We start from the raw sequence: 27,935 nt of genomic DNA on the forward strand, positions 1-27,935 counted from the left end.
AGTGACAGCTGGGACAGCTTCCATTGTGCACACTTTCTAGCCCGTTGCAAAAGCAATATATGTTTTTATGTATTTCCACGTGAGGACAGCAAGCACACACACATGTGTTGTGGGGGGAGCCAACACTCAGGCACACCACATGTGTACTATGCAGCTCCACAGTTGTGGGGGCACTTAGGCAAATTTCACAGCCAGCTCGAAAGTGATCGTCTGTTGACTGTTGTCGTGCTAATAGCGCAAATGGCCACACATTTTCTAAGTGCAAGTGAGCGGTGTCGGATGTTCGTGTGTGTAACCTGGAATTTGGCCAACACCAGCTGCGAGAGGGTTCGATGGGCTCTCACAGCGCTGGGGTGCGCAAATAGCTGTATCAACAGGTGTCCAAGGTGTTGGGGGCAGCCCTGACTTTACATGCATTGCATACAATTCCTGCTTCATGCGCAATTCGACCACATTCATACAATGTGTGAAGGAGCCCTTACCATGTAATGTGACAACTGAGCATGATACATGGTGCAAACTATTCCTTTTAAAAACCTTAACCAATAATCTGCATCACATTTTACAAAAATTGGAACAACTTTAACTTTTAACCCCTGTACAAATTGAAACTGACCTTTGTCACTATTCTGACTGATTATCATTATCTGACTGACACAAACTCATCTCATCTGCACACATGACGCATGCCCCCCTCCCTGCCCTTTGCCTCTGCCCTGCCACTCCCCCCGAGCTTACAGCTGTGCGGGGTACTGTTGCGGCCACCCCACACTCACATTGCCTCAATTTGGATGACGGACTGTCTTAAAGTTTAGCGTACATAAACAATCAAATGTATATGTATGGTTGTTTTAATTCTGATGTGTGCCATTATTATGTTCAACTCGTAATAACTGTGGATTAATTGCTGTATTTTTGTCTGAGGTGATTGGGTGTGAAGATAATTTTGTTGCACTTGTAACTATGTTGCACTTGTTGTAATGACAATAAATCTATCTATCTATCTATTCTTAATGCTTTTAACCCCATAACATTCAGTCATACATAGTCCAAACTACACCTTTTTGGAATATTTATGATCAGACAAAAACTGTGTTATGCTTTTCAATATAACTGGAGCATTTCTAAATTTTGACCCCTGTGTAATTCTTTATTGACCCCTACTTGGCCACCATATTGGATTTTCAAGTGGCTAGCACTTTTTTTTTTTTCAAACACTGATTTATCAAGAACATTCATGCCAAATCTGATGCTTGTATCACCAAGTGAACAATTCTGGCCAAAAGTCATACTTATCTGCTCCATTAATGTGACACTGAATTCCTGATATAAATGGTAGTGTCACCACTGCCTAAATTTAAAATATATTACTGTGAAGTACTACTGAAACAGACTTCAACATCTTTCCTCTGAACCCCCCAACCCCTCACTCCACCTCCTCACTGCCATACAGTTCTTGCCCCCTAATCTGAATGACAGGTGGTAGAAACCCGATCAGAAAACCCGATCAGCCTTCATAAAGGAAGCACTCACATCTGAAATGGGCACACTGCCCACTCGCCCACCCAAGGGCCGTGGTACAGGGGCTGACGAGGTTGGATCTAATGTGTGTCTGCATAAATTAGGTGGGGATGGGGTACTGGGCTACAATGGACACACAGGCATGGGTGGGTGTGTGTGTTTGGGGGGGTGGGGTCGGTGGGGGAGGGGTATAATGCACTTTTTGGCTGAGGAACTAAGCAGCAGAGTTGGCATGGGTGTCCAAGGCTCAGAAGGGAAATGGAAGGCTGGCTTTCACAATAGTCAGTGAAAAATTCCCAGAGGGTCGTCCACAAAAGCAGGGCAAGCGGCTGCTGTCAACAATGACCTGAATGGCCTCTCTACTTTAAGCTACCGGTCATACCCTTTAACATTTCCGTTTTAGCACTGCCTCACAGCTAATGCAAGGATTATTATTAGGGATGTGTATCATGGAACATATTTGTGTTTCGTCAATGAAGTTCTGTCACTCTGCACTTCAAAAATTGTACTACAACATATGAATGATCAAACACTTCTCAGTTTGGAAATAATTTTTTTTTCGAGGAAACATATCAGTTATTTAAACCTAAAACTGTGAGAATCACCACAATTTACAAAGTTTTGATGTGTTCAGGGTGTGTTACATAGCTGAGGTAAAGAGGTTTGTAACTATTTCTCCAGCAGTGGCTGATGGGGGGGGGTGACAGAACATCATCTATGCAATGCACACAACATCTAGATTTAGAGCTAAAAGCTTCATTTGGCGAGAAAGATACTCTTTAATTGATCTGTAAGTTATCAAACGTTTAAGTTATTTATGCAGGAAAACTACGAAACATACTCTGATTCCAGGTATGGATCTGCAGAAGAGATCTCAGGAAAGTCTACCTATCTTTGATCTTAATGTACATATTGTTTAAATGTACAAAGTGTTTAAAGATGGGCCCGATCTTAATGCAACCCCATAAGAACAATGAACCTGTGTCTTAAAATCTGGCCAGCCCAAACAGACCCAAAGAGAGGTGAGATCAGATTTATGAGCATGTGGTTGTACTGTGTATTGCCACATCCATCACCCAGGCTGAACTGCAATCCATCCTTATCTCCCAAAAGTGACATTTTGGCATCTACTTGCCTTTTTCCAGTCACTGGAATCCATAAAAACAAAGCACATGTGTGCTGGATCATTGTTGAATTAAAAAAAAAATGCACCTCATAACTCACATAAAAAAAAAGCTAAGAGTCCCTAATCAACTACTTATTTTGACAAAGTCATTCCACCAGTACCAAAAGATTCTCCGAGGACGTCCAGTACCAAAGACATTACACTTGTAGTCTTACACACCTCTCTGCAGCTTCTCTCCCCCTGCCATCCCCTCATTACCCCATCCCCGTAGAGACGGTGTCTGCTCCCAGACCACCAATAACCAGCAAAAATCTATTTAAGCATAAAAATTCAAAAAGAAAAAGTAATATAGCACCTTCAACTGCACCACAGACTAAAACAGTTAAATGTGGTCTATTAAACATTAGGTCTCTCTCTTCTAAGTCCCTGTTAGTAATGATACAATAATTGATCAACATATTGATTTATTCGCCTTACAGAAACCTGGTTACAGCAGGATGAATATGTTAGTTTAAATGAGTCAACACCCCCGAGTCACATTAACTGTCAGAATGCTCGTAGCACGGGCCGAGGTGGAGGATTAGCAGCAATCTTCCATTCCAGCTTATTAATTAATCAAAAACCCAGACAGAGCTTTAATTCATTTGAAAGATTGACTCTTAGTCTTGTCCATCCAAATTGGAAGTCCCAAAAACCAGTTTTATTTGTTATTATCTATCGTCCACCTGGTCGTTACTGTGAGTTTCTCTGTGAATTTTCAGACCTTTTGTCTGACTTAGCTCAGATAAGATAATTATAGTGGGCGATTTTAACATCCACACAGATGCTGAGAATGACAGCCTCAACACTGCATTTAATCTATTATTAGACTCTATTGGCTTTGCTCAAAATGTAAATGAGTCCACCCACCACTTTAATCATATCTTAGATCTTGTTCTGACTTATGGTATGGAAATAGAAGACTTAACAGTATTCCCTGAAAACTCCCTTCTGTCTGATCATTTCTTAATAACATTTACATTTACTCTGATGGACTACCCAGTGGGGAATAAGTTTCATTACACTAGAAGTCTTTCAGAAAGCGCTGTAACTAGGTTTAAGGATATGATTCCTTCTTTATGTTCTCTAATGCCATATACCAACACAGTGCAAAGTAGCTACCTAAACTCTGTAAGTGAGATAGAGTATCTCGTCAATAGTTTTACATCCTCATTGAAGACAACTTTGGATGCTGTAGCTCCTCTGAAAAAGAGAGCTTTAAATCAGAAGTGCCTGACTCCGTGGTATAACTCACAAACTCGTAGCTTAAAGCAGATAACCCGTAAGTTGGAGAGGAAATGGCGTCTCACTAATTTAGAAGATCTTCACTTAGCCTGGAAAAAGAGTCTGTTGCTCTATAAAAAAGCCCTCCGTAAAGCTAGGACATCTTTCTACTCATCACTAATTGAAGAAAATAAGAACAACCCCAGGTTTCTTTTCAGCACTGTAGCCAGGCTGACAAAGAGTCAGAGCTCTATTGAGCTGAGTATTCCATTAACTTTAACTAGTAATGACTTCATGACTTTCTTTGCTAACAAAATTTTAACTATTAGAAAAAAAATTACTCATAACCATCCCAAAGATATCGTTATCTTTGGCTGCTTTCAGTGATGCCGGTATTTGGTTAGACTCTTTCTCTCCGATTGTTCTGTCTGAGTTATTTTCATTAGTTACTTCATCCAAACCATTAACATGTTTATTAGACCCCATTCCTACCAGGCTGCTGAAGGAAGCCCTACCATTATTTAATGCTTCGATCTTAAATATGATCAATCTATCTTTGTTAGTTGGCTATGTACCACAGGCTTTAAGGTGGCAGTAATTAAACCATTACTTAAAAAGCCATCACTTGACGCAGCTATCTTAGCTAATTATAGGCCAATCTCCAACCTTCCTTTTCTCTCAAAAATTCTTGAAAGGGTAGTTGTAAAACAGCTAACTGATCATCTGCAGAGGAATGGTCTATTTGAAGAGTTTCAGTCAGGTTTTAGAATTCATCATAGTACAGAAACAGCATTAGTGAATGTTACAAATGATCTTCTTATGGCCTCGGACAGTGGACTCATCTCTGTGCTTGTTCTGTTAGACCTCAGTGCTGCTTTTGATACTGTTGACCATAAAATTTTATTACAGATATTAGAGCATGCCATAGGTATTAAAGGCACTGCGCTGCGGTGGTTTGAATCATATTTGTCTAATAGATTACAATTTGTTCATGTAAATGGGGAATCTTCTTCACAGACTAAAGTTAATTATGGAGTTCCACAAGGTTCTGTGCTAGGACCAATTTTATTCACTTTATACATGCTTCCCTTAGGCAGTATTATTAGACGGTATTGCTTAAATTTTCATTGTTACGCAGATGATACCCAGCTTTATCTATCCATGAAGCCAGAGGACACACACCAATTAGCTAAACTGCAGGATTGTCTTACAGACAAAGACATGGATGACCTCTAATTTCCTGCTTTTAAACTCAGATAAACTGAAGTTATTGTACTTGGCCCCACAATCTTAGAAACATGGTGTCTAACCAGATCCTTACTCTGGATGGCATTACCCTGACCTCTGGTAATACTGTGAGAAATCTTGGTGTCATTTTGATCAGGATATGTCATTCAAAGCGCATATTAAACAAAAATGTAGGACTGCTTTTTTGCATTTACGCAATATCTCTAAAATTAGAAAGGTCTTGTCTCAGAGTGATGCTGAAAAACTAATTCATGCATTTATTTCCTCTAGGCTGGACTATTGTAATTCATTATCAGGTTGTCCTAAAAGGTCCCTAAAAAGCCTTCAGTTATTCAAAAATGCTGCAGCTAGAGTACTGGCGGGGACTAGAAGGAGAGAGCATATCTCACCCATATTGGCCTCTCTTCATTGGCTTCCTGTTAATTCTAGAATAGAAATTAAAATTCTTCTTCTTACTTATAAGGTTTTGAATAATCAGGTCCCATCTTATCTTAGGGACCTCGTAGTACCATATCACCCCAATAGAGCGCTTCGATCTCAGACTGCAGGCTTACTTGTAGTTCCTAGGGTTTGTAAGAGTAGAATGGGAGGCAGAGCCTTCAGCTTTCAGGCTCCTCTCCTGTGGAACCAGCTCCCAATTCAGATCAGGGAGACAGACACCCTCTCTACTTTAAGATTAGGCTTAAAACTTTCCTTTTTGCTAAAGCTTATAGTTAGGGCTGGATCAGGTGACCCTGAACCATCCCTTAGTTATGCTGCTATAGACGTAGACTGCTGGGGGGTTCCCATGATGCACTGTTTCTTTCTCTTTTGCTCTGTATGCACCACTCTGCATTTAATCATTAGTGATCGATCTCTGCTCCCTCCACAGCATGTCTTTTTTCCTGGTTCTCTCCCTCAGCCCCAACCAGTCCCAGCAGAAGACTGCCCCTCCCTGAGCCTGGTTCTGCTGGAGGTTCTTCCTGTTAAAAGGGAGTTTTCCTTCCCACTGTAGCCAACTGCTTGCTCACAGGGGGTCGTTTTGACCGTTGGGGTTTTACATAATTATTGTATGGCCTTGCCTTACAATATAAAGCGCCTTGGGGCAACTGTTTGTTGTGATTTGGCGCTATATAAAAAAAAAATTGATTGATTGATTGACTTGTTTTATTTTTGCCTCCATTTCCCTGAGTTTGAAGGCTGTATTTGTTGGCCGCATACGTCATAGCAGCATGACTAGGCTGTTGTATTTTGAAAGGGTGGGAGAAGATAATGCCACAATAACAAAATGCCTGTGACCTGGACTGTCTCATATCAGAATGATTGTTCTGGCGTCTGTTGTTTCGAGGGCATGATCTTCATGGGACGCAGTCTTAAAGGATGCAGCCCTTGAATTACGACAAGGCCAATTTCTTTTCCTTCTCTAATCATTATGATTCACAACATGACCAAACGTCAGTATTAGAAATACACACACTCTGACAAGAGGACAAAGAACGACCCTAATCTGAACTGGGTTACATAAACAAAAATAGGACCAAACCCAACTTGAATCCCAGGTCAGGACTTGGATCCACAGGACCAAGCAGATCAGTGAAGACCCGTAGTTCCTTAATCTCCACTGTTAGGATTTGATGTCACCATGAACATCTTGTTTTTGTTGTGTGGGCCGCCAGAGAGGAGGTACTCGGCAGGCCCACCACCAGAGGGCGCCCTGTCTGGAAGTGCGGGCTTCAGGCAGAAGAGGGCGCGGCCACCTCCCAAAAGCAGCCAGGGTTGACAGCTGTCACTCATCGGCTTATGACAGCTGTCACCAATCATCTGCGCCTCAACCCCAAATAAAAGCATGGACGACACCTCCACCACGTCGCAGAGATATCCGTTCTTCCAAGGGAGTAACTCTCTCAGCCTGAGAAGTCCTAACGTTGTTTTCAGTAGATACATTGTTGCAGCTGTCTTCCCGAAGGACCGGCGTATGCTGCAACTGCTTCGCTCTGCATTCCGCCAGATAAGTAATTAGACAGGAGCTGCACGAGCGTGTGATTAGAGGTGGAGGTGGAATAACCACCATCCTTGTTACGGGGTGTACACACACCCACACCTGACTGTTTTTGCTCTTCGCCAGCAGTACCAGATCCGACACGCGGAGACAGTGGCCACCTGGGGGACTCGGGACCTGGCGGCTCCAGTATCCTCCTGGTTCGGTGGCGGAGGAAATCGTGTGGTTCCGGTTCTTCTCCAGACGGACGTCTCCTATCGTCGAGCCTGCCCACACGACACCTTTATTAATTGACTTTGTATTTCTATAATCTGCTGTGTGGAGTTTGTGGCATTCACAACAGTAAAGTGTTCAAATTTAACTTCTCCTATTGTCTGTTCATTTGCGCCCCCCTGTTGTGGGTCCGTGTCACTACACTTTCACAACAGTTTTGACAAAAGAAGCACCTTTTATCTAATGTTTAGACAATTTACTAACTCAGCGATTTATCATCTAATCAAAAAATTAATTGTGAGATTAATCGATAATGAAAATAGCCATTAGTTGCAGCCTGATCTTGATGTACGAACTCCTGCTCTTATATTAAATCAGGTTCTAAAACCTACTGCTATCACAAATGCAGTGGAGCAGTTCAGCGCGAATTGGAAATCCACAGAGCAACACCGGCCTGTCCTTGTGTAACTCAGTGTCCCTGGTCTTCATAATGAAAAAGTTTATTTGCCTGAAATAGCACTACAAGCAATCTCTGCATGTGCTAAAGAGACTGTAAGTGCTGAGGCAATACAAAGAGGGGATCTCCAACCAGGAGGAGATTAATTAGTCAAATCTCATTAAGTCTAACAAAATTAAGCATAAAACAATCCTTGGTGGGAAATCTTGTTGGTGGTTTCAAGAGGGAAGTTGTGACTAATACTTAGGGCTGAGAAGACATGGAGGGGCTTTGCAATTTATCTAGTCCCCATGTAGTATGAAACAAATGGCTGAGTGTAACTAGACCTCCAGCAGATCCACGTGCCTGCAGGTTTCTCATCATCCAAATGCTTATTTTGCATCCACCTCTTTCCCAAATGATTTAATCATAATTGGACAGGTGCAGAAGTTTAATTCAAATTTACCAGTAGATTCTCAATGGAAGATTTAGAAGCATTAGGCCAACAGTCAAAAAAGAAAACACATTTACATGAAAAGAAAGTGTACATGGGGAAGGGTGTAACATTGAAAGGGCACACAGGCCTCACTGTTGTCATTTTCAAGCATCCACTGAGACAGCATTTAATACAGAAGGCTGTCCAGCACTTGGAGGATGCAGTGTTTCTGAATGAAAGTGTAGTGATGGTGCTCGGTTGAATATTCTCAAAAACACCTACCTTCAACTGACAAAAAAGTGATTTCATCACGCAACAATACTGATACAGGTATTGATATTTTGGCAAAGCCTGCAAGCAAAGTGATTTGAGACACCCAACTCAAGTCAAGTTGCCGATTCACATGGCAAATCCCATTTGACCTTGTACACACCATTTTCCACATTATTTAAAGCCCCAAGAAAAAACATTAGTTTATCATCCTGACAGAAGAAAAGAGTGATGCAGGAGGGTGGATTTTTTTTTTTTTCTCTTAAAAACAGGTACATACGTCATTTCAAACCTGAAAAACGACACATGCAACACCTGCATATCAAGTGAGGAACTGAAATATTAGCAATTTTCTCAATAAATCTTGTTTCCTTGTTGATACGGTCAATGTACTGCACGCTAGTAGCATGATAAGCATGCATATTGTGTGTGAGTGAGATGGAGCAACTGACTGTGTGGTGGTCAATAACAACAAGCCGCAAGTTCCGGAGTCACAGACCGAACAGTCCGCCCCTAACAACTGTCCGCCCTGCCTCCACTGCATAGGTGTCATTTCGGCGCTCAGCCGCTCATCTGAGACAGTTTCTTCACCCAAAGTGATAAACTGGATTAATGGATATTACCATCAGATGACAAGGTAAAACCTCTTAAAATCATTCTAAAGTCAGTTTTAAGCAGAAACGAGGTAATTGAAATGACTGACGTGCCATGAACGCATCAGCTAGCAGCTTGTGGAGCCACGGCACTCTGAATTGCTTCCTGTATCTGTTGTGATGAAATAATGCTGAATTCTGTGGAAATGATTGTTGTACAAAAGCTTCAGATATCTGTCGCTGAGATAGATGATGACTGGAGTGCAGTTTGAAGAAGAAACGAGGTGATAATCAGTGAGCCGCGGCTGATTACACGTGCAGTGAAGGCAGGGTGGACCATTCGGTCGGCGACACCGGGCCTGGCTCGATAAACTTCGGTGTCTTCCGCCAAAGCATACTCGCCCCCTAGTGGGCGTGCCGGTTCTTGCACCAGCTTGCACCGCTGTCAATGAAATTCGCCAAAATAAAAAATACAAATTGATGCGGGCTGATTTCGGCATGTGGACAGTGAGAATAAACTAATGGTTTTGTTGTTGTTGTTGTTGTTGTTTTAAATGGGTTCCAATGTTGTGTGGGCCGCTGAAGAGGAGGTACTGATGGCCCACCACCAGAGGGCGCCCTGCCTGAAGTGCGGGCTTCAGGCACAAGAGGGCAAGCCACCTCCAGGGAGCAGCCGGGAGTGGCAGTGCCACTCATCATCATCATCATCATCATCAACCCCATAAATGCCGGACTGCATCTCCACCTCGCTGCCGAGATATCGTCTTATTACCTTCTAGGTAATACTCTCAGCCGTGTTTGGTGCCCAACACACGTGATGTCTCTTCTGAACTGTTCTGAACTGCAGGTGTCCTGATTCCTCGCTACTTGAAGCTGGAGGCTGGGTTCGCGGATGGTGGAGGAGTGACGCCTTTCACTCCTCACTCCGATAAGTAGTGACTCAGACTCTGCATAAACTGTCTTCTTGTTTCGGAGGTGGAGGTGTTTTTTCCCACCAGAAAAAGGAGAGACTGTTTGCTGACTGTATTACTGGGGTGTGTACCCACACACTCACCATTAACCTGTTGTGTTTCCTGCCAGCATACCAGATCTGACAGCGGAGACGGTGGCCACCTGGGGACTCGGGACTTGTGCTGCCAGTGTACTCCAGATCCGCTGGCAGTGGAAATCGTGTGGGAATCCGGCTCTTCTCTGGACAGACATCTTCTATCCTCGAGCCTGCCTGCACATCACCTTGAATATTTGACTGCATTCCAAAATCTGCAATTGTCTGTATTTCGTTGTGCACATTTCACAACAGTAAAGTGTTAAACTTTTGGCTCATCCATTGTCCGTTAATTTACGCCCCCTGTTGTGGGTCCATGTCACTACACTTTCCCACAGGATATCTCGCCAACGTCATGGATTCCGAGTGGCGTCAACCATCAGTTGAACAACCAATGGAAGAGCAGGGTGCATGGGCGCCAGCAGGAGATGTGGTAGGTGAGTTGCAGCAATCCTCACCTCCTTCACTGCTTGGTTGGATTTAATGACCGAGCAGAACGTCATACTCAATCGTAGGATGGAGGCTCTCACCGCACAGGTGGAAGCGCGTGCACAGGGCGCGGCTGCAGCTCCTCCTCCTGCTGTCCTGGTGCCGAATATAGACATTCCAATGGTCGCTCAATGAACCCCCCCCCCACCGTACCCCTGAAGCATACATAAGTCCCCCGGAACCGTACCGAGGGTGTGTGGAAACGTGCGCAGACTTCTTGATGCAGTGTTCACTTGTCTTTGCACAGCGTCCGGTCATGTATGCGTCAGACTCCAGCCGGGTGGCTTATGTGATTAATTTGCTTCGATGTGAGGCACGTGCCTGGGCAACGGCGCTCCGGGAGCAGAATTCATGCTCCTAACGACTTATACTGGGTTTGTGAGGTAACAGGTTTTTGATCATCTAAATAGAGGCGAGACCGCTTCAACCAGTGCTACTGTCTATAAAGACAGGGGCATCGGAGTGCAGCCGAGTATGCAGTCGACTTCCGAATCGTGGCTGCGAGGTCCAGCTGGAATGCTGCTGCACTCCGCACCGTTGTCGGTCCTAAAGGAGCACCTGGTGGCTAAGGACGAGCCGCGGGGACTTAGACGGGCTCATCGACTGGTTATACGATTAGACAATCGGTTAGAAGAATGTCGTCGGGAGCGAGACGAAGGACGTGGCCGGGCACGCGCCGTCCCATCTCCCTTCCAGGTCCGAAAAGGTTCCGCCCTCCCCACGCTCCACAGCCTCAGCGCTCCGTGTCGTTACAGCTCCCCCTGCTGACGATGCTATGGACACGAGCAGGGCTAAATTGAGAGCTTCCAATAGACAGAGGAGACTGGCCCGCAGGGAGTGTTTTATCTGCGGCTCAAGTGAGCATTTTCAGAAAAACTGCCCCAAGCGGTTAAACACCAATTGCCCGCCCTTAGAAACTGGGCTAAGGGTGGGCCAAGAAATTCACGTGGGGACACACACGCATCTCTGTACGTCTCCCAGTTACGATCCTGAGTGGGGATCTAACCCTTCAAGCCCCAGCACTGGTGGACACAGGGTCGGAAGGGAATCTGCTGGATAGCAGATGGGCAAGGGAGGTTGGGCTCCCTCTAGTGGCACTCCCTTCACCATTGAAGGTGCAGGCACTAGAGGCACCCTTCTTCCTTTAATCACTCACAAGACACAACCAGTAACTCTGGTAGTGTCTGGGAATCATCGGGAGGAGACAGAGTTTTATGTGACTCCTTCTACCTCCCGCGTAATTTTGGGCTTCCCATGGATGATTAAACACAATCCCGGATTGATTGGCCGGCTGGGGCTGTGGCTCAGTGGAGCGAAACCTGCCACCGGGGACTGTTTAGGATCCTCGGTTCCCCCCGGTTTGACTGCTAATAAGGAGGTTAAGTTTCCCCCCAATCTGACAGCGGTGCCTGAGGAGTACCACGATCTTGCTGACGTCTTCAGCAAAGATCTGGAACTCACTCTTCCCCCACACCGTCCGTATGATTGCGCCATTGATTTGATCCCGGGCATTGAGTACCTGTCCAGCAGGCTGTACAATCTCTCACGTCCAGAGCGCGAATCAATGGAAACCTAGATCCGGGACTCATTAGCTGCCGGTCTGATCTGGAACTCCCACCTCCCCGATGGGTGCTGGTTTCTTTTTTGTGGGCAAGAAAGACGGCGGACTCCGTCCATGCATTGATTACAGAGGGCTGAACGAGATTACGGTTCGCAACCGATACCTTTTGCCCCTGTTAGATTCAGTGTTCACACCCCTGCATGGAGCCTAAATCTTCACCAAACTTGATCTTAGGAATGCGTATCACCTGGTTCGGATCCGGAAGGGAGACGAATGGAAGACGGCATTTAACACCCCATTAGGTCATTTTGAGTACTTGGTCATGCCGTTCGGCCTCACTAACGCCCCCGCGACGTTCCAAGCTTTGGTAAATGATGTCTTGCGGGACTTCCTGCACCGATTCGTCTTCGTATATCTGGACGATATACTCATCTTTTCCCCGGATCCTGAGACCCATGTCCAGCATGTACGTCAGGTCCTGCAGCGGTTGTTGGAGAACCGGCTGTTTGTGAAGGGCGAGAAGTGCGAGTTCCACCGCACCTCTTTGTCCTTGCTGGGGTTCATAATCTCCTCCAACTCCGTCACCCCTGATCCGGCCAAGGTTGCAGCGGTGAGACATTGGCACCAACCGACAAGCCGTAGGAAACTACAACAGTTCCTTGGCTTTGCAAATTTGTATAGGAGGTTCATCAAGGGCTATAGTCAGGTGGTTAGTCCCCTGACATCCCTGACCTCCTCTAAAGTCCCCTTCACATTGTCGGATTGGTGCGAAGCCGCGTTTAGGGAGTAGAAACGTCGGTTTTCGACTGCACCAGTTCTGGTGCAGCCCGATCCTAGCCACCAGTTTGTGGTTGAGGTGGATGCCTCTGACTCAGGGATAGGAGCCGTGCTGTCCCAGAGCGGGGAGTCCGACAAGGTTCTCCACCCATGTGCCTATTTTTCACGCAGGTTGACCCCGGCTGAGTGGAACTATGACGTGGGCAATCGGGAACTCCTTGCGGTGAAAGAGGCTCTTGAGGAGTGGAGACATCTGTTGGAGGGAGCCGCAGTACCATTTATGGTTTTCATGGACCATCGGAACCTGGAGTACATCAGGACCACCAAGCGGCTGAACCCCAGGCAAGCCTGCTGGTCACTGTTCTTCGGGCATTTTGACATCCGGATCACCTACCACCCCGGGACCAAGAACCAAAGATCTGACGCCATTGTCCCGGGTTAGCAAAGAGGAGTCAAAACCGAGCTGTCGGATCCACCGGAACCAATCATCCCTGAGTCCACTATCGTGGCCACCCTCACTTGGGACGTGGAGAAGACCATCAGGGAGGCCCTGGCACAGAGCCTGGACCCGGGGACTGGCCCGAAGAACCGTCTGTACGTCCCACCAGAGGCCAGAGCTGCAGTCCTGGACTTCTGTCACGGTTCCAAGCTCTCCTGTCACCCAGGGGTGTGAAGAACCATGGCAGTGGTCCGGCAGCGCTTCTGGTGGGCGTCCATGGAAACCGACGTCCGGGAATACGTTCAGGCCTGTACCACCTGCACCAGGGGCAAGGCAGACCACTGAAAGACTCAAGGACTCCTTCAGCCGCTTCCGGTGCCTCATCGCCCCTGGTCACACATTGGCCTGGACTTTGTCACAGGCCTCCCGCCGTCCCAGGGTATGATGACCATCCTCACGATAGTGGACCGATTCTCCAAGGCGGCCCACTTCGTGGCCATCCCGAAGCTCCCAACTGCCCAGCAGACAGCAAACGTCCTGGTCCACCATGTCGTCCATCTGCATGGGATACCAACTGACATTGTCTTGGATCGTGGTCCTCAGTTCTCCTCTCAAGTCTGGAGGAGTTTCTGCAGAGAACTGGGGGCCACCGTGAGCCTCTCGTCCGGGTATCACCTACAGACGAATGGACAGGCAGAGCGGGCGAACCAGGAGCTCGAATAGGCCCTTCGCTGTGTGACATCTGTGCACCCGGCGCCCTGGAGTGAGCATCTGGCCTGGATCGAGTACGCTCATAACAGCCAAGTGTCCTCTGCCACCGGCCTCTCCCATTTGAGGTGTGTCTGGGGTACCAGCCCCCATTGTTTCCAATGGTGGAGGGAGAGGTCGGTGCGCCCTCGGTCCAAGCCCACCTTCGAAGATGCCGTCGGGTGTGGCACACCGCCCGTTATGCCCTGTTGAAGGCCCGGACGAGGGCCAACGCCCATGCAGACCACCGGCGTTCCCCGGCCCCGCATAGCCTGGGCAGGAGGTGTGGCTGTCAACGAAGGACATCCTCCTACAGGTGGACTCCCCTAAATTGAAGGACAGATACATCAACCCATTCAAGATCCTCAAGGTCCTCAGTCCAACCGCAGTGAAGCTCCAGCTCCCAGGTTCACTGCGGATCTACCCAGTTTTTCACGTCTCCAGGATCAAACCACACCACACCTCACCCCTCTGTACTCCCGGGCCGGCGCCGCCTCCTGCCCGGATCATCGACGGGGAGCCGGCATGGACAGTTCGCAGGCTCCTGGACGTCCGTTGGAAGGGCCGGGGGTTCCAGTACTTGGTGGACTGGGACCTGAAGAACGCTCCTGGGTGAAGAGGAGCTTCATCCTGGACCCGGCCATCCTGGCCAACTTCTACAACCGCCACCCCGACAAGCCTGGTCGGGCGCCAGGAGGCGCCCGTTGAGGGGGGGTCCTGTTGTGTGGGCCGCTGAAGAGGAGGTACTGATGGCCCACCACCAGAGGGCGCCCTGCCTGAAGTGCGGGCTTCAGGCACGAGAGGGTGCAGCCACCTCCAGGGAGCAGCCGGGAGTGGCAGGTGCCACTCATCATCATCATCAACCCCATAAATGTCGGACTGCATCTCCACCTCGCTGCCGAGATATCGTCTTACCTTCTAGGTAATACTCTCAGCCGTGTTTGGTGCCCAATGCACATGATTCTCTTCTGAACTGTTTGCAGGTGTCCTGATTCTCGCTACTTGAAGCTGGAGGCTGGGTTCGTGGATGGTGGAGGAGTGACGCCTTTCACTCCTCACTCCTCACTCCGATAAGTAGTGACTCAGACTCTGCATAAACTGTGTTCTTGTTTCGGAGGTGGAGGTGTTTTTCCCACCAGAAAAAGGAAAGACTGTTTGCTGACTGTATTACTGGGTGTGTACCCACACGCTCACCATTAACTGTTTTTGCTTCCTGCCAGCAGTACCAGATCTGACAGCTGGAGACAGTGGCCACCTGGGGACTCGGGACTTGGCGGCTCCAGTGTACTCCAGATCCGCTGGCAGTGGAAATCGTGTGGGGGCTCTTCTCTGGACAGACGTCTTCTATCCTCGAGCCTGCCTGCACGTCACCTTTGAATATTTGACTGCATTCCAAAATCTGCAATTGTCTGTATTTCGTTGTGCACATTTCACAACAGTAAAGTGTTAAACTTTTGGCTCATCCATTGTCCGTTCATTTACGGCCCCTGCTGTGGGTCCGTGTCACTACACTTTCCCAACACCCAAGCTGGTATATTCTTCTCCTACTGGTCAAAGTCTCAGCAACAGAATTCTGTCATGTCACCAAGGCAACAAGGACTCAAGCTCAAATCTAAAAATATATACGAGGTCTATTAGATAAGAAACCGACACTTTTATTTTTTTTTAACTATATGGATTTGAATGACGTGCGATTACACCAATCATGCTTGAACCCTCGCGCGCATGCGTGAGTTTTTTCACGCGTCGGTGACGTCATTTCCCTGTGGGCAGGCCTTGAGTGAGATGTGGTTCAGCCCTCTCGGCTGAATTCCTTTGTTTCCCACCCTGCTCGAGACAGCGCACGTTGCTTTTAACTATTCGAGAAATTAAGCTGGTTTTCGGTGAAAAGTTTAACGGCTGATGAGAGATTATGGGGTGTTTCTGTCGGTGTAAGGACTTCCCACGGAGCGGGACGTTGTGCAGCGCTTCCAGGCGCCGTCGTCAGCCTGTTTCGACCTGAAAATATCCTAATTTAAGGCTTAATTCTCCCAGGACGTTGTGAGAGAACAGAGAAGATTCAGAAGAGGCCGGCATGAGGACTTTATGCGGACATTCCACTGTTTAAGGACATTTTTTAATGAAAGACGTGCGCGCAAATTCGCCGAGTTGTTTCCGTGACGACTCGGCGAATCTGTGTGCGTCGCGACAGGAAAAACACCTCCGTGTTGAAAACCATTTGTAAAATTCAGGCGGCTTTTGATGGCTTTCAACAAGTGAGTAACTGAGAAATTGTTTAACAGCTTTGGCATGTTCCAACTTGCCCGTTAAGGTTTCCAACGGAGGTGTTTTTCCTGTCGCGACCCCCCGCGGTCGGGTCCGGCCCAACATGCGACTCTGCCCGCACGTTCTTTCATTACAAAATGTCCGTTAACAATGGAATGTCCGAATAAACTCCTCATGCCGACTTCTTCTGAAAGTTCTCTGTTCTCTGACGACTTACTGGGTCAACAGAGCCTGAAATGTGGAAGTTTTCAACTTGAAACGGCGAGACGCTGCTGCCTCGAAGCGCAGATCGCCGTCAGGCACCATGGGCCGTCCTTACGGCGACACTACCAGACCAAAATCTCTCATCAGCCGTTAAAATTTTTACCGAAAACCAGCTGAATTTATCGAATGGTGTCCACTCAGTTGTGCCTTACAGTTTTGAAAAAATTTTGATCAAACAAAGCAGCAGTCTCTGAGCCATTCCTAAACAATGAAAAAAATCGACGAGAGGGTGGGCGACTCCTCACTCAAAGACTGCCCACAGGCGAATGACGTAACCGACAGGCGTGAAAAAACTCTTGCATGCCCACGAGGGTTCAAGCATGTCTGATGTAATCACACGTGGTTCAAATCCATATGGTTTTTGAAAAAAATAATAAGGTCAGATACTTTTCTAATAGACCTCGTATATAATGGAAAAGATGTTTTCATTGAGCCTTAGGGGAATTATTAAAAAAAAAAACATTCTGGATCAGTTTCTATTCACAGTTTTTTTCAATTTTTGAAATCAATTTGCAATTAGCTGCAAATAGTAGAGGGGCAGATGCCTGAACATCCGCTGGTTTTATATCAATCTCAAGCTAAGGGAGAGACAGCAATATTCAAGTGCTCAGAGACAGAAATGTCAGGTGGAAGCATATATGGGCAACAAACAATATCATCTGTATTCTGAAAGAAAAAAAAAATTGTACATCAATCCAGTGATAGTACTTGTCTTCAAATAAGGTTAGTCTCCTGCAACAACTCCTTAGCCAAATTTCACGGTTTAACAGTAAACTAACAGAATAGTTCCTGTTTGTTGTTCCAAAACACTAACTACACAAATGTGAGGGAACCAGCAAATTGTACACAGTGCAAAATGCATGTGTTAGAGTACTTTCTTAGCACAAAAGTCTTACGAATTCAGAAAAAATACTGCAAGAATCCCCCTGCAAATAAACAGATTTGATATTAAAGCTGTTTTAGCACTCAAGCCTCTGAGTGCTGTACTCAGCTATGCCATTGTGCCGTAAGAGAGAAACCCCTTCCACTACAGTTTGCTGAAAAAGAAATACATATAGTACATCACTGAACCTTCAAACTGCATTGTGAAGTTATAAACACATTCTTTCATTTAATGATTACTTACTACGTATACTGCCCCTGATATTATTACATTTCCACAGGGAATATTTAGCCACTGGTGATATCGATACAGTAAATGTTTGTTGAAGAGTCAATATCTGCCTTTATGGTCCATTCTCCAATAAAGTAAAAAAAAGAAAAGAAAAAGCACTATCACCTTGCCAAGCATACCAGAGATACATGCAATGTATAACTACAAAAAAAAAAAACTGGGATGTATAGAAAATACAAATCCCCCACACAGAAATCCTTACATTTTCTTTGACTTCTGTTTCATTGAAGACAATATGAACCAAAGATATTTACAGTTTTATGTGGTCATCTTCATTTCAATTGTTAATATACATCCATTCCCACATTTAAACCTGTAACACTTCACAAAAAAGTTGACGTGTGCACTTTATTCTACATATCTGGATTAAATCATCACTTTTACAGCCAGTTTCTTGAGACGAATATGCCCGGAACTTCATTTACATCAATCATTCTGAAATGCAAACATAATGGTACTGTTTTGTAAATCTGTTCCAAGTAGGAGGCTCTCAAAAATTGTATGATCATGCTAAAAGTAAACCAGTGAAGGAAGCCACCAAGACACACAGACAACTCTGAAGGAATTACAGACCTGTGTAGTTGTGGTTGGAGAAACTGCATAGAGCAACCTTTGTCTGTTGCGTTACCACTTATACAGCTTTGTGATGAAGTGGTATAAAGGACAATTTTCTGAAAAAGAACATGCAAAATTTCATTTGCAGTTTGCTAGAAGGCACAAGGGAAACCAGAGCCGAGGTTGGATCGTTTTTCCTGTTTTACAATCCTTCTCTACGCCACTACAACACAAAGACCTGGATAGAGATAAGTGGCAGAAGCAAAATGAATGAATGAATGTTTCGCCATTTCTTTCTTTTAAGTACAGTATATGTTATTATTAATTTTTAGAGAATATGATAACTTGTCAAACTGAATAAAATCAAACCTTTTGAATGTACCACTGGATTGAACCTGTCATAAAAATCCAATTTCACATTCAGGAAAGAAAGCATCAAAATCCCCTCTTACTGTCAGATCAAATTTCTTTTCATCCTGCTGTAAGAAGAAAATGGTGTGCTTTCTGAAGAGAAAATCCATCAATCATTCAGGGGAAAAAAATAGGAAAAAAAAAAAAAATCAAGAAGAGCATGGAGACTGAGGAACCAGCAAGAACTAAGCAAATATCTCCAAATTTCTCTAAATTCCTCATTTAGAGGTTGAATAAATTCAAAGAATATGCTCAGGTGATTGAAATAACTGTGTGATTAGACTGACTTGTGTGAGCAGCAGCAAGCAATTCATTAACGCTTTACTTTGGTGCCAGTGTGTTTGTACAGTGAATTCCACTTTATTCTGTGTGTAAATTAAATCAAACCACTTCTGACCTCTGCAGAAAGAGATCTCTGTCTATTCATTAACACAATCAGTTCATGAAGCCATGTACATGTATAAACGCCAATATCACAAAGTTGATATTAACTTACAGTTCGTTATTCCCCAGCAACACAGCAGGTTGAGGTTTGGTTGTCTGCTCTGTGATGCCGTATCCAGCTCTCCACGTAAAACCTGTTGACAGTTGAGAATCTGTTGCGTTATACGACTCAGTGAAGTCAAAATTTACCGCATTAACGATGGTAACATGAAAATAAATCAGTGCTTAATCAGAAGTACGGCTATAACAGTGAGCAGGGGTGGTGGACAAGTGGTTTGTGCACGTACAGTGGGGTAAATAAGTATTTAGTCAGTCCCTGATTGTGCAAGTTCTCCTACTTAGAAAGATGAAAGAGGTCTGTAATTTTCAACATAGGTACACTTCAATTATGAGAAAAAAAAATGAAAAAAAAAATTCCAGAAAATCACATTGTAGGATTTTTAAATAATTTATTTGTAAATTATGGTGGAAAATAAGTATTTGGTCAATAACAAATAAGCAAGATTTCTGGCTATCACAAACCTGTAACTTCTTCTTAAAGAAGCTCTTCTGTCCTCCACCTGTTACCTGTATTAATGGCACCTGTTGGAATTCGTCATCTGTATAAAAGACACCTGTCCACAGCCTCAAACAGTCAGACTCCAAACTCAACCATGGCCAAAACCAAAGAGCTGTCGAAGGACACCAGGAAGAAAATTGTAGATGTGGACCAAGCTGGGAAGAGTGAATCTACAATAGTCAAGCAGGTTGGTGTGAATAAATTAACTGTGGGAGCAATTGTAAGAAAATGGAAGACATACAAGACCATTGATAATCTCCCTTGATCTGTGACTCCACGCACGATGTCATCCCGTGGGGACAAAATAATCATGAGAACGGTGAACAAAAATCCCAGAACTACATGGAGGGACCTGATGAATGACCTGCAGAGAGCTGGGACCAAAGTAATAAAGGCTACACACTACGCAGAGAAGGACTCAAATCCTGCAGTGTCAGGCGTGTCCCCCTGCTTAAGCCAGTATGTGTCCAGGCCCATCTGAAGTTTGCCAGAGAGCATATGGATGATCCAGAAGAGGACTGGGAGAATATCATGTGGTCAGATGAAACCAAAATAGAACATTTTGGTAAAAACTCAACTCGTCATGTTTGGAGGAAGAAGAATGCTGAGTTGCATTCCAAGAACACCATATCTACTGTGAAGCATGGGGGTGGAAACATCATGCTTTGGGGCAGTTTTTCTGCAAAGGGGACAGGACGACTGATCTGTGTTAAGGGAAGAATGAATGTGGCCATGTATCGTGAGATTTTAAGCCAAAACCTCCTTCCATCAGTGAGAGCATTGAAGATGCAACATGGCTGGGTCTTCCAGCATGACAATGATCCCAAACACACCACTCAGGCAACAAAGGAGTGACTCTGTAAAAGCATTTCAAGGTCCTGGAGTGGCCAAGCCAGTCTCCAGACCTCAAGCCCATAGAAAATATGTTGAGGGAGTTAAAAGTCCATGTTGCCCAGTGACAGCCCCAAAACATCACTGCTCTAGAGGAGATCTGCATGGAGGAATGGGCCAAAATACCAGCTACAGTGTGTGCAAACCTGGTGAAGACTTACAGGACATGTTTGACCTCTGTCATTGCCAACAAAGATTACAGTATGTTACAAAGTATTGAGTTGAACTTTTTTTATTGACCAAATACTTATTTTCCACCATAATTTACAAATAAATTCTTTAAAAATCCTACAATGTGATTTTCTGGATTGTTTTTCTCATTGTGTCTCTCATAGTTGAAGTGTTGAAAATTGCAGACCTCTCTCATCTTTCTAAGTAGGAGAACTTGCACAATCAGGAACTGACTAAATACTTTTTTACCCCACTGTAGCTTCAGTGTGTAAAGTTCCCAGTTGAAACCCCACCCCTGCCATATTTCTCCATGATATGTAAAACCTTCATTTTCAATAGATCATTACAGTTACGAAGGCACTGAAGTGTTATTGGGGTCAACAGAGTAGCAGGATGACATGTATATTTTATGAAAAGCATAGTACCAAACAATATATGTTTATTAGAGCTCTACGCAAAATTGTATTGCACCTGCAACAATGGAAAATGTCCATCAAAATCATATATTGTTCCATTTCAAGAACCCTGAGTACAAAAACAAACCTATTATTTACCGTAGTAGATAATATCTTGCTGTGCATGCTGTATATTGACCACTGCAACAATGTGTGTCAAAAGTGTTGCCCTGAACTTAATCATAGCTGTATATTAACATTTTTAGATCATGGAGAGAGGGGGGTTCTAAAAATACTGCAATCCATCATAGAACCCATGTGTCTTTGTGGTTGTGAGGTCTGTGGCCCGTTTGCCAACCAAGATTTTGCAAAATGGGACAAATACCAAATTGAAACGCTGCATGCAGAATTTTGCAAATCCATCCTCTGTGTCCAACGGAAAACACCAAACAATGCATACAGAGCATAATTAGGACTTTACCCACTAATTATTAACATTCAAAGAGAGCAAAGAAATTTTATGACCACCTTAACAAACAGTGACCCAATATGCTCCATAATAAAACCCTGATTCACAGAGAGATTGTAGAGAGATGCACCCTCAGCCAGTTGGTTGTGGGACTCTATACATGAACACAAGCAGAGCCACCAAACACAAACCCTATTAGACTAAACCAAATTATAAGATAACAAAAAGAAAAAAAAAACTATATGACACATTGGAAAAAAAAAAAAAAAAAAAAAAAATCAACCAAAACCTAGAGTATACTGGAATGTCATTTGGCCACAAACAGACAGTACTCCATGGCAGAGTACCTGAGGGCTATGACGAACCCAAAGCTCAGGAAATCCTTGACCATGTACAGACTCAGTGAGCACAGCCTCGCTGTGGAGAAAAGCCGCCACAGACAGACCTGGCTCCCCAGAGAAGACAGACTGTGCACCCACTGCTCACAACATGAGGTGGAGACCAAGCTGCACTTCCTAACCACCTGCCCGCACCAAGACATCAGAGACAGGTACTTCCCACAGATCACAAACACCCAAAAATACTTGGAGAACATGACCAACATCAAAAAACTTCTATATCTATTGGGTGAAGTACAACAATGTGCAAACACAACAGCAAGGTTTGTGAGCTGCTGTGACATGAAAAGAAGGAGCAACAGACATAAACTACCATAAACCCAAAACAGGAGATTTAACCACTATGTCACTTTATCTATGTTTAACACATTTTATAGGATAGTGTATTAATACACCAAAAGCACAATTTTTACTATTATTTCAATCCCACATCTCCTGTTTACACATTACACATTAACTGTAGAATATCGTTAACTGTTTTTGCACCTTCTTAATTTTTTATTTAATTTTTTCTCCATCTATGGGCCCCTTCACACATAGTACGAATGTGGTCAACTTGCGCATGAAGTGCGCACAAAGCAGGAATCGTATGCAAAACATGTAAAATCGTAGCTGCCTCCAACGCCTCATACACCTGCTGCTACAAATATTTGTGCACACCAGCGGCTGAAAGACAGAGTGTGCACTGTGAGAGCCCATCAAACCCTCTCACGGCAGGTGTCGGCCAAATTCCAACTGACACACACGAACATCTAACACCGCTAATTTGGCACTTAGAAAATGTGTGACCACCACAAAAAGAATTAGCAGACAATCACTGTCGAGCTGGATGTGAAATTTGTTTAAGTGCCCCATGACTGTGGAGTTGCAAAAGCCACACACATGTGGTGCATGTGTCTTGCACATGTGCATGTGTGCACATGTGCATGTGTGTCGCCCCCTCCCCGCAACACATCTGTCGTGCTGGGGGAGCACACTTGCGTAAAATGCTTATGTGTACAGTTGTATGCAAAGGTTTGGACACCCCTGATCATTTTCATGATTTTCCTTTATAAAACATTAGTTGTCTGGATCAGAAATTTCAGTTCAATATATCATATAGCAGACAAACACACTGATATTTGATGTCAAAAATGAAGTTTCTAGGATTTACAGAAAGTGTGCAATAATTCTTTAAACAATATTAGGCAGGTGCATAAATTTGGGCACCCCAACAGAAAAATACATCAATATTTAGTAGATCCTCCTGTTGCAGAGAAAACAGCCTCAAAACACTTCCTATAGCTTCCAATCAGAGTCTGGATTCTGGTTGAAGGTATTTTGGACCATTCTTCATTACAAAATATCTCCAGTTCAGTCAGGTTTGTTGGTTTCTGAGCATGGACAGCCCGACTAAAATCACACCACAGATTTTCAATAATATTCCGGTCTGGGGACTGAGATGGCCATTCCCAAACATTGTACTTGCTCCTCTGCATGAATGCCTTAGTAGATTTTCAGCAGTGTTGAGGGTCGTTGTCTTGTTGAAAGATCCAGCCCCAGCGCAACTTCAACTTTGTCACTATTTCTTGAACATTGCTCTCAAGAATCTACTGATATTGACTGGAATCCATTTGACCCTCACTTTAACAAGCTTCCCAGTACCTGTACTGGCCACACAGCCACACAACATGATGGAACCACCTCCAAATTTTACTGTCGGTAGCAAGTGTTTTTCTTGGAATGCTGTGTTCTTTTTCCAGGCCTTGTTATGTCCAAATAACTCAATTTTAGTTTCATCAGTCCACAGCACCTTATTCCAAAATGAAGCTGGTTTGTCCAAATGTGCTTTAACATACTTCAAGCGACTGTTTGTGGCATGTATGCAGAAAAGGCTTCCTCTGCATTACTCTCCCATACAGCATCTCCTTGTGCAAAGTGCGCTGTACAGTTGAATGATGCACAGAGACACTGTCTGCAGCAAAATCATGTTGTAGTTCTTTAGAGCAGGTCTGTGGGTTGACTATGACTGTTATCATCCTTCGCTTCAGCTTATCTGAGATTTTTCGTGGCCTACCAAACCAATTTTATGTTCCAATAATTAGTGCTAAATGTATTCAAATCAATAAAATGACAAGGGTGCCCAAATTTATGCACCTGCCTAATTTTGTATAAATAATTATTGCACACTTTCTGTAAATACGAGAAACTTAATTTCACTTCTCAAATATCAGTGTGTTCATCTGCTATATGATATATTTAACTGAAATTTCTGATCCAGACAACCAATGATTTATAAAGGAAAATCAGGAAAATTATTAGGGATGCCCAAACTTTTATATACCACTGTATGTACAGATATGATCACATGGGGGCCAGACAGCGAGGTCTGATCGCATACAGCACAGGGAGGTGCCTGTCACATTATCACAGCACACAGACAGCTGGATGACGGCTCAGTGCACACATTACAAACACAGAAACCACTGCCAGAATAGTTATATAAATAACGACAATACCTACATATGCAATTACATAACAAATAATGAAGATGAATGACCACATATCAGAGACTGACACGTTGGTCTGGGCACTGAACGGGCAGGGGTGGGTGTGTCCACTCACAATCGCAGCTGTAAAGATCTCTGCTCCTGGACATCCCATCTCGAGAACATGTTCCATGTTTGGAAGAACATGAAGTTACAACATTTCTCCATGAGGCATGTGTCTCTGCCTGCTGTCCTCACATGGAAATATATAAAACGTGTTTTGCCTTTGTGCCGGGCTGCAGTGGCCGGACACAGCGCACCTCGTCCATGTCCTTGTTGATTTTAGGCATTTTTCTGCACTGATTACAGGCCAGCAATGGTAGCGCAGTGGGAAAGTTTCCGTCTGGTAATCAGAGCTTACAGGTTCAAATCCCATGAGTCGCATTTTTTTAACCCGAGTTATTTAACCATGGGGTTCTGCATCCCCATTTTATGTATTATTTCTATCAACCCAGTGATATTCACTAATTATACAGCTGGGGCTTATTTTTTATTTTTTTTATTTTATTGGTTCTCCACATCAGTGGCATGATGTGTTGTAGCTGCTCGCACTGTGTTCCCACGTGCACAAAACCGTGGCAGTATGTATTTTTTTTATTTATTTTATTCACAGCAGTTACACAATGTGGTTGATGCTCACACTGTGTTCCCGCATGCATGAACTGTGGCAGCGGCATTGTGTACACCTGCCCGTTGGCGCAATGTTTTTGTGGTTTGCTCACACGAGCTGTTCCGCTGTGAGTCGCCCTGAGCTGTACTTATTCATACAACATGTGTGAAGGGGCCCTAACACTTGCTTTGACAATGTAAACGCATGTTTCCCATGTCAATAAAGCACAACTGACATTGAAAATTAAGAGAGAGAGAGAGAGAGATTCCTCCTCCCCCAGAGTGGTTATAATATGCTACCATGCAGGCAAGTGAGGTGTACATGCACTGTGAACCCACTTATGTATGGCAGGTCTAAATATTGTGCTTTTATAAATAAAGAAATACACAGCAGTGGTCTTTAGACCAAGTTTTTGTGATCTAGGGCACATATAGTTTCTTATGAGGGACCACGTGAACAATTCAGTGCAGCAGCTGACCACATATTACTTTAAGAGCAACATGCCCACAAGACTGGAAGTGTTATTGTGATTTATGGGATGTAGACACTAGGTGTAAAAATGACAACTGTGTCGGGTGGAAATTTGCAACAACACTGTGTGCTTTGCGTCAGATGGAAGCTAGAGACGCCACAGTATCAAAAGTGGGGATATGGTCCATCATCAACAAAATAGAATGGTGTCTTGAATCAGTTCTTCCAGTATCACTTGGCACTGTTGTTTCAGTAGAGTGGACTCGCCACAAAATTCAGCTTTGACAGCTAAGCTGTTTGGCAACTACTTTTCGCTAAAACCTTAGCAATAAAAAGTTAGATTAAATATTGTCTCCAACTGCAAAAATGCATGAGTCAAGATTGAGGTTCTTGTTTGGGGGGGGGGGGGGTGTTTTTTTTAAATGAGGCTTAACAGCAGCATTTTTAAAATAAAGGACTTGACCAGATATTTGTAGAATGTTCACAGGAATTAATCAAATGAAAGACCATTTTTTTAAACAAATGTGTAAATAAAATGCCCAGAGAATAAAAACAAACTTTCATAGACTCATATAAAATGACAAGATTATTGAAGGTAACAATTGAAATGTTTAAACAATGACCTACAAGGCCTATATAAGCGATCAAGAAAGTCAAGTATTAACAACAGCTACAACATTAACGACAAGCTAAACTTCAAATATTGCAGTAGAACAGGAGGTGGCAATTTCCCCCTTTGATATAATATCGATTTTAACTAAAACAAAAGTATATTGATTTGTGTAAATCACTTTTCATCACACTGTCTTTTTGAGCATCCAATGACACTACAGTTGCAGACTGCATTATCTACATATATTGTAATGCTGCACAATGCATTGTGGGAAGCTCACTTCTTGCAAATCTGACATAAAGAACATTTCAAGATATTGTAAATCTATGTTGCTTCAGAAACACATTGAAAGTGAGGTTGGTGGGTTTAATGGACTTTGTTGTACGTTTGTTTGAGCATGTTTTCTGTGCATGTGTAGATTTTTTTTTATTTTTTTCCTGCATCTTTGAAAGAGCTAAACTTGTAGCTGACCTGATTTCAGGCTGACAACAGCTTCTTCTTCTCTTCTTACACAGAAAATAAGCTTAAACAACTGCAGTTTGCCTTCAATAAACCACACTGTATGATTTCCCAATTAATCGTAATCGCAACAAAATAACTGAATAATAATAATAAAAAAGCACTAAAGCTGATTAAAGCCATTAAAGCTGATTCACATCAATTCAAAATTTGGAGCAAAATATTATAGCTTGTATGTAACCTTCATCATGAAAAGAGACAATATAACACAATGCTAAAATACCCTCAGCCATGTGAGCATTGTCTTCTTTATAATTTGCAGTTGTTTATTTATTTAACCTTTATTTAACCAGGAGGTCCCATTGAGATTAAAAACCTCTTTTTCAAGGAAGACCTGGCCAAGACAGGCAGCAACATAAAATAAGCATGATTACAGCCATAACATAAAAAGAATAACATCACAAGAACACATACAGTAAAAAGAATATGAGTAACAAATTTAAAAACTGCACCTAACTCAACTCATTGCACTGAATTAAAAGCATTGACAAATCAAAGAAGCTGCCTCTAAGTCTTTAAGCTTAAAGTCATTCAGGGAAACTAGGCAGTCACATTGTAAAACCTCTTGCATATATATATATATATATATATATATATATATATATATATATACGCAATTATACATTATACATTTATTGTTATTTACCTTAATTGTTAAGATCCTCTTGTCTTACTTACAATTTGTACATGTTCAATGAAGCCCCTCTATCAATCAATCAATCATAAACAATATTTACATTCATGAGCTTTTGACAAAAACAGAAGTTAGCTTTGAGTTAGCAGAAGTTAGAGTGCACACTGACATCCGCGAAATGTCTTGTAAATCACTCTAGAGGTGTCATCAGGTAATGTTTTCAGTTTTAGAAGTGCTTATTTCTCACTAGCTTTTACATAATATATGACAAAGAGGTTATATTTACACACAAAATGAAATGGAGTTTGCAGTTAGCTACCAACCTGTGCCATCACCACGCTAGCATCCGCTAAATGTCTTATAAATCACTTTAGATGTGTGATTAGGTTCCAAAAACAGCATTTTCAGTTTTAGAAGTGTTT

General features: G+C 43.7%; 1 protein-coding gene across 2 annotated transcripts in view; it reads right to left on the reverse strand.

Moving 5' to 3' along the window:
- The window catches only part of pknox2 (pbx/knotted 1 homeobox 2), a 321,900-nt gene that overhangs the window by 220,809 nt on the left and 73,156 nt on the right, over positions 1-27,935 (reverse strand). Inside the window, exon 2 of one of the 2 annotated variants that reach the window (XM_034178877.1) lies at positions 19,308-19,389. The gene's annotated coding sequence lies outside the window, so the exon portion shown is untranslated. The remainder of the gene's footprint in view (positions 1-19,307; positions 19,390-27,935) is intronic. The other variant, XM_034178876.1, reaches the window with a different exon arrangement.

Source organism: Thalassophryne amazonica, chromosome 9 (assembly GCF_902500255.1).
Source record: "Thalassophryne amazonica chromosome 9, fThaAma1.1, whole genome shotgun sequence".
NCBI classification, from domain to species: domain Eukaryota; kingdom Metazoa; phylum Chordata; class Actinopteri; order Batrachoidiformes; family Batrachoididae; genus Thalassophryne; species Thalassophryne amazonica.